Consider the following 8596-nt stretch of genomic DNA (forward strand, 5'->3'; position numbering starts at 1 on the left):
CCAGCGCTCTTTTCTGCCCAGAGTAGGGGGTTGGATTCAATGATCTAATAGGTCCCTTCTGACCCTAGAAATCTATGAAATCTATGAAGACCTGACCAACCTGATTACCTTTTATGAGGAGGTAACTGACTCTGTGGATGTGGGGTAAGTGAACATAATATACCTTGACTTTAGTAAGGCTTTTGATACCATCTCCCACAGCATTATTGCAAGCAAGCTGAGGAAGTATGGCTTGGATGAATGGACTGTAAGGTGGGCAGAAAGCTGGCTGGGCTGTCGGGCTCAATGGGTAGTAATCAATGGCTCAATGTTAGCTTGCAGGCAGTATCAAGTGGAGTGGCCCCAGGGTTTGGTCCTGGAGCCAGTTTTGTTCAATATCTTCATTAACTAATCTGGAAGATAGGATGGATTGCACACTCAGCAAGTTAGCGAATGACACCAAGCTGGGGGGACATAGTAGATACTGGAGGGTAGGGCTTGGATTCAGAGTGACCTAGATGAACTGGAGGAGTGGGCAAAAAGAAATCTCATGAGGCTCGACAAGAACAAGAGCAAAGTGTTGCACTTAGGATGGAAGAATCCCAAGCACTGCTACAGCCTGGGGACTGACTGGCTAAGCAGCAGCTCTGCAGAAAAGGTCCTGGGGGTTACAGTAGACAATAAGATAGATGTGAGTCAGCAGTGTGTTCTTGTTGCCAAGAAGGCTAACAGCATTCTGGGCTGCATTAGTAGGAGCATTGCCAGCAGATCGAGAGAAGTAATTATTCCCCTCTAATTCTGCACTGGTGAGGCCACATCTGGAGCACTGTGTCCTGTTTTGGGCCCCCACTACAGAAAGGATGTGGTCAAGTTGGGGAGAGTCCAGCGGACAGCAACAAAAATGTTTCAGGGGCTGGGGCACATGACTTCTGAGGAGAGCTGAGAGAACTGGTTTTATTTAGTCTGAAGATGAGAAGGCTAAGAGGGGATTTAATAGCAGCCTTCAGCTACCTGAAGGGTGGTTCCAAAGAGGATGGAGCTAGACTGTTCTCGGTGGTGACAGATGACAGAACAAGGAGCAATAGTCTCAAATTGAAGCCTTAGCTGGAATGATCTAGTTGGGGATGGTCCTGCTTTGAGCAGGGGGTTGGACTAGATGTGACCTCCTGAGGTCCCTTCCAACCCTAATTTTCTGTGGCTCTATAATAATGTTTTGACAGGATTATTAGGTTGAACCTGATTACGTGACACAACAAAAACTGGTCAGAATTATTTGACTGAAATATATTTTAAGTGAGATATGGCTTTTTCCTCTAAATTTAAAACTTTCACATTTTTTCCTGAAATTTCCTTTCTTCTTTTCAATGAAATTGGAAAAAAATAAGTGTAGACTTTTTTGTTCCTTAGGTCTTAAGCTTATTGTTATTTGTCCTGCTTGCCTTTTTCAGTGATAAAAATGAACACAACCAGGGTACAGGAAATAAGGGAGAGTGAGAAAGGGAGAAGAGAAAGTATGAAAAATGAAAATAATGTAAACTTTCTGAAATAAACATTTATCAATAAAAACAAATCATATAAAGTTAAACAAAAATTGTGCCTTCTCATAAATCGTAGGTTGAAAATTACTCCTAACTGATCTAAGATTTCTCCCCCTATTTTTAACCAGCTCTAGAATTCACTATAATGATTATAACCATATTTTATTACTCAAGTATTTTTATGATGAGTATGCAGAATAGGCGAATATACACAGCTATGCCATACAACTTTCCCACTATTCAATTCATACCCATGCCCTCACTTTTTTTTTGACAGTCTGATGTGGAAATGGAGATACAAGGCATGCAATGTGAGAATTGGAAAGAGTTGTGGCATTTGGACAACCTACATGACTTTTGTCCCAATCAGTTTCTGGTACTGTGATAGTTTCACACGCGCTAGTAGGCACACACTTTTTACCAGAAAGCATCCAATTCTTGGTATACCAATCTACAATTATAATATTCTTTTCTTATTTGGGGGGAAGGGAAGATGAGGTTTTAGTCATATGATCATTCTTTTCCAAGACACAAACAGTAGCTGTAAAAGATGATTAACATTTTTACAAAGAAGCTACAGTATGTGGTCCTAACAACACATGGTTCCTATTTTTGTCATTCTAATAAAAGCATACCATATCATTTTTTTTCTTGCGATTTGGTGATTGTCAATGACCTGTGTGTCAGCTGATACAGCTGACACAGTTAAATCAGAAATTAGCATGCAATCTCTTTAGAAGTCAGACACATGGACCCCGAGTACAAGAAAGATTATAATATGGTCCACATGATTCCCCATTAACAATGAAACATGTGACTAACTAAAAAACAGAGATACATCAGCAAATACGCCTAAGGAAGTTTATGGTATTTAACTCCTAAACATTAATTTTATTGTACTGTATGAGGAACCAATTAACTATGAGTTTCATTTTTATTGGACATAGGGAATATTGTTCAGAAAATGGATGAAGAGTAAATTCAGCATATTTATTTTTATGAGCCTTGGCTTGTCCATCTCATACATTTAAGATGATTTTAAAAGGTAATTAGATATTTCATCAATAACTTTGTGTAGCTATATTTTTTAGAAAATTTCCAGCAGCTGTGAACTGATATGTAACAAACACACTATTACCTATTGTATATTCACACTTTTCTTCCAATTGCATACTGCTGAAAAATGATTAAAGTGCTTAAAAATGATATCTGTGACATCTGGCTTGGAGCATAAAATGATTTGTTGCAACAAATTATCTACAACAGAGAAAGGAATGGGGAAAAAAGAATCATTTTTGTTTTATAGTTTGGCATGTATTCTTAAAAAAGAAAGGCATCATCAAATAAAAATGCCACCTAGGAATCGTCCTGAGAAATAGCAGATAGCCTGGAAAACATATTTTGTAGTAAAACTTCATAAAGTATAGTACCGTTAACCACAATTCCTGGGGAATAATAAAAAAATCTTAAGAAAAGAGCCATATGATTCAAATTGTCACACACACTTCAGTTTAGAAAATGAAATGTGTTGTTGTTGTTAATCCACCAAGCAAGTAACTTTTTTGGAGTTCAAATGCTTCAGTCACATAAAGAAATAATAGCAATACAATACATCACAATATCATAAATGGTTAATATTTTTTTCTTCTTTTGTCAAAGTGTCTCCAAACAATTAAAGAAAAAAGATCAAGAAACGATGGGGAAAAACTGCCCCAAATAACAGTGGCTGCATGTACATGAGATGTAGACTGCACAGTTGTTACTGCGCAGTCATTTAGTACTTGTGTACACAAGTAACTGGAGTAGTAACTGGAGTTAATGCAGAGTAGTGCCCCCAACTGGCTTCCTGGAGATGCTTACTGTGCAGTAGCTCATTACTACTACACAGTAGCTTGTTACTACTGTGCACTAGCATCACATCATACTTTGTGCCATGCGGCACTACTGTACAGTAGTAAGCTACTGCACAGCAGTTACGAGCTACTGCATACTCCGTGTCTCGAGTAGATGTGACCAACGTGCATTTATTTGGTCCCTTTCCTTTAGAAGGAGATTGTACATTTTTTTCCTTTTTTTTTTTAATGTGGACAGCTAATATAAGGGATGGCACAGCACATACTGCACCAGAAAACTGACAGGTGGCATTCTGCTGCTGGAAGTAGGAGGGATTATAACTTGTTAATATCGGTCCAGTCCATGTTGCCTTATTAGCAAGTGAATCCTCCTGCAGCAGCCTTGTCTTCTTCTGCAAACAACCTTCACTATCAGTTACTTAAGGCACAATAGTTTAGCTTTCTGTACACAAATCTATATACAAAGACATACATGCCATACAAAGAAGAGCTATTTTGCTCACCATGGATAAGCAGCCACCTCCGAGATTGTAGCAGCTCTTAAATCAGTACACAACACTTAATATCTTCTTAAGACTTACCATTTGTATCCAACTTAATATTTGCAAAGCACTTCATTAATTAAATTAACCCCTAAATAAATATCTTATGGCTTCTGGATTATTAACCATCATGATATCTAATTTTTGCTACATGGCATGGGGTGAAATCACGGGCCATATCAATAGGTTCATAGTCAATGAGGCTGTTCCCAGTTGTTAAAATGGGGACATCAATGGGTGCATTCTCTGTAGGCCTGTGCAAAGTGACTAGTATTTGGTTCAGATTTGGATTTGGCCGATTCAGGGCACAGTGATTCGATTTGGTGATTTGAATCACTGTCCTGAATTGATTTGGTCATATCTGATTTGGAGATTTAGCTGCTGCCAGATCTCTGAATCAGACAGGCCTATACCCCGCCTGCTCTCCCAGTCCAGCAATGGCTGCCCTGCCCGCCCCAGCTCTGGGCATTTTGAAAAAAAAGTCCGAACTCACCTGGTGCTGCCAGGTGGGGGGCAATCCCCACTGTCCAATGCAGTGTGGGGGGCTTTGCATGAGGCCCCCGCCCCACCGGTGTCCCAGCCCCACCCATGGCTACCCCACCCACTCCAGCTCCAGCCCTTCAAGGAAAAAAAAAAAAGAGAAAAACTCTGGCACACATGGCCTCAGGGCTTCAGAGGGGCTCATGGAAGTGCCCCCCATGTGGCATAGGGCAGGGGTTGCTCCCAGCCAGGCAGAAACCAGTAAGTGCAGGGTTTTTTTGGGTTTTTTTCCCTTAAAGGGCTGGAGCTGGGGCAGGTGGGGCAGCCATGGGGGGAGGGGTTCATGAAGAGCTCCCCATGCAGTGTGGGGCAGTGGTGGGCAGCAGAGATTGCCCCCCCCACTCAACAGCACCTGGTGAGTGGGGCTTTTCTTTAAATCTCCTCCCCTCTCCTCCCCTGCCCCTACTTACCAGCTCCTAGTCTGAGTCCAGTTACCTGCTGCAGCTACCGGGGACTGTCCGAATCATCAAAGCTCTCTTAATCAATTCGAACCTTTTAATTGGTCCCCTGATTCGATTCAGAGATTTGGGCACCAAATCGGGCTGAATCTCCTCCAAATCGAATCACCACCTGAAGCTTTGCACAGCCCTAATTCTCTGCATTAGGCCTCCCACAGTTGCTATCACCAATAGTAATAGTAGCAATAGTGGAAATGTTAAAAGTAAACAGAGTTTGGCAGGTAAGATCAGAGGGTAGTGACTAACTTTTGTAATGCCATGTGACATATCACAAGTGGTCTGCTATTATTTGAGAGAAGAAAATAGTTGCCTGGGTTTTACCTTGTTGAACTGAACCTATGTGGAGTGGAAATTAGTGAAGACATCAGGTTTAACCCATAATATGATAACAATTTTAAGTTTTAATTCTCATCCTAAACTTGTACTGACTTTCCTTTTATACAAGAAGGAGATGTCATCCAAAAAAAATTTTAATATTTAAATTTCAAATATACTTTGAAAATGTAGCAAATCAGGTGACCAATGAAGAGCCAGGATTTTTCCTTGTATTCATGGGAAAATCCATGAATAAAATATTCCCAACATTACATACTAGCAACTTCTTTTTCTAACAGACCAGTACTTTGATTATTAAACAATAACAACATAACACAAAACATTTTAAGCAATCATATGACTCTACCAAGGTAGAAAGGTCAAATAACAACTGGAACCATGGATCAAGAATCAACAACTATGCTTTACTTTTCTAAAAGAAATGCAATCTTAAACAAATTAAATCTCTCCCAAAGGGGCAACTAATAATCAATAAATAATCATCTCATCTTGATGAAACTCTCCTTCCCGCCCCCCATTATCTAAATCTATATATTCCCTCTTTGCTGTTAAATCCTGTATTAAACATTATATTATGTAGCTCATATCTGTTTGCTATTGGAACTGAAGTGTATAATACAGCTTTTACTTCCTAAATGTGAGTTACTAATAGTAACATAATCTCTTGAGAACTATAAATCAGCTTTACAAAATTCTCATGAAGAAAATGTATCAGCCCAGAAAATAGCACCTAAAGGACTTTAGTCCCATTTTTAAGTGTGACTTTGAAACATAAAACAAAGGGTAAATATCAAACACTGGAATCAGTGGGAGTTAGGCACTTATCTTGCTAAGAATGTACATTTAGCCCAGGCCCCCATGAGAGTGCTCGAGCCACCTGCACTTACATTCATTGCAGATACTGATCCCACTGCAGCAAGGGTAAGTAGAGGTATAACAAAGCATCAGAGGGTTGCACAGGATGGTGCTGCAGAAGGGATAGGCAGCTCAGCATAGCTGCATGCTGTCTGACTCCCTGTGCTGCCCCAGACTGTCAGACCTTCCTGGGCTGGATCTGGCTTGCGAACCATAGGCTGCCGGCTCCTGATGTATGTAGAACACGACTATGCTGCAGTCCAGTTAAACATACCTTAAGCCTCCCTAAAAGTCAATAAGCCTTAGGTTTCTCAGTGCTTAGGACACTTCTAAATGTAGAATGTGGAATTTAGGTGCATTTGAATGTTTTGTCCAAAATCTTCTGGTCTATCAGCTACCATGTCTTTACCATAAGGACCGATAAACATGTGAAAAAAAAGGAGTAGTAGGGGGAATATTTTAATTGCCTGTCAAAAACATTACTTGATGTGAGTGTGTTATATTTTTAAGTCTGCTATATTCTTCATTGCTACAAGCTTTCTAGGTATAGTTAGACCATTATATACTTGTGTTTACATTACATTTTGAGTGAAGAGGGGAAAAAATCCTTTTGACTACTTATCACTTCTCTTCAGCTTCTCGTTCAAACTCAATTGACCATGCCAGGGAATCACCAAACACAGAGCTGCCTTTTTCCACTGGCTTCTGCTCAGTCCTAGACCTTGGCATGCTCTTATTTCCAAGCTTTAGTGCCAGAAGCAGCAGCAGCAGCAGCAGCCGCCACCACTTTGTTCTTTTTTTTCATTTCCAAGGTTACAAAAAATATGTGATGTCATATGTACTTCACAGATGCAAGTTACTATATAACTATCTTACAGCTAATATACTAGAAGTCAGAAAAGAAGGGAAAAAAACCTCTCTGCAAGTGAAACTGTACTGACATGGAACTAATTTAATCTGCCTATGTCTAATGGGGTGCTTTCTTGACCTTTTCCAGGCCTATAGTTACAGTAGTATTCATATTCAATGTGGCTTTCAGTTAAACATTCTATACTGTGAATCACTACTATGATTCTAGAAAGAATGGATATGAAATCACTGGAAGAGCTGAATGAACCCATGCTTTGGCACTGCAGCTGCTGAGTGAGGTGAAGAGTCATGAACACTGGCCCTACCTATAGCACACTGGGATAAGGCATAATGGCCAAAGGGCAGGTCTCTCAATGAAACCCAGTACTGCTTCAATGAAGTTATGAAAACCACTAAAATTATGGGATAAATAAAAAGGTATCATTAAAATAGTTGCTTCGCATTCTAAATTTATTAAAAACGTTGCCAGTAGTGAGCACTCCATAACCAGAAACAATTGATGAATTCATGAATTAGTCAATAATACAGATGGATACACTGATGCAGACATAATAAAGCTACACAGTCACACTAAAGACAGAGAATGGTAGAACAAGGAAGTCTTAGATAGCTCAATAGGAAACTGATGTCAGAAGAGTTAGATAAGCACAAATGCATGAAAACAGGTTTATGAAATTCATGCTGTGGCAAAATCTATTTGCTGAAAGGAAGATTCTTCATTTATCTTTAACCCATTTTTATTATGATTTTGTTGACAGGAACAAGAAATTATATAGAACATTTTAAATTATGTGGGAAAATGGAAAAATATTAGGATTTTTATAGAGAACTAGCCAATTGCCCATCAAGAATTATGGGGGGGTGGGGGGCAGGGACAGAGGCCTGTGTCCCTTTCCCACTCCCCCACCTTGGGCCCGAGTGGTTCCCCTTCTCCCCCCGCTCCCCCACTGCTTTGGGCCATAACCCCCCCTCCTCTTCCTGCTCTGTCCCTCCCCTGTTCCCCACCATCTCCCTTCCCTGCCCGCTGATGTTGGGGGGCGGAGGGTGGCACAAGCCCCTGGCTCCAAGAAGCAGACACAGGGGGGTGAGTGGCTGGGGGGGGGCGGGGGTCTGTTGGTTCCCCCCCGCCACTCCATCACCTCCGTTATGGTGGCACTCCCTGGGCAGTCCCTGTCCTTTGCTCCCTGAAGGCAGAGGGGAACGATAAGTTCCCCCCCTGTTCTCTCTTGCCCCCCTCCACTCTGACCCCTCAGGTCTCTACTGTCATGGTAGTGCTCTGCTGTCTGTCCCTGTCTGTGTAGGGCACTCTGGTTGGCTGCTGAGACAGCCAATCAGAGCACGAATAAAGCGTTATGGAAATACAGACAGAGACTTAGGCTTTTATAATATTAGAATAATGCAAAGCTTTCTGAGATTAAAAATACCAGATACTACAGTTTCTAGTCTTAGACTCCATATTTAAATCTACTTATGGTTTGTGTTAGTCTATCAAATTGAGAGGCATATGCTATCTTTGATCTTTGTGCAGAACTCCCGTTGAGATTAATGTGAGTTATGTGTGCAGAAAGAGGATAGAACAAGCCCCTTAGTTAACAAACAGCAAGCAGGCTGCTAAAAGAAAAATC

General features: G+C 40.8%; 1 protein-coding gene across 2 annotated transcripts in view; it reads right to left on the minus strand.

Annotated features, from left to right (window-relative positions):
- Positions 1-8596, minus strand: part of SOX5 (SRY-box 5) — a 404814-nt gene that overhangs the window by 132818 nt on the left and 263400 nt on the right. The gene's annotated exons all lie outside the window — the stretch shown is intronic.

This window comes from Alligator sinensis, unplaced genomic scaffold (genome assembly GCF_000455745.1).
Source record: "Alligator sinensis unplaced genomic scaffold, ASM45574v1 scaffold1024_1, whole genome shotgun sequence".
Taxonomy (NCBI): domain Eukaryota; kingdom Metazoa; phylum Chordata; order Crocodylia; family Alligatoridae; genus Alligator; species Alligator sinensis.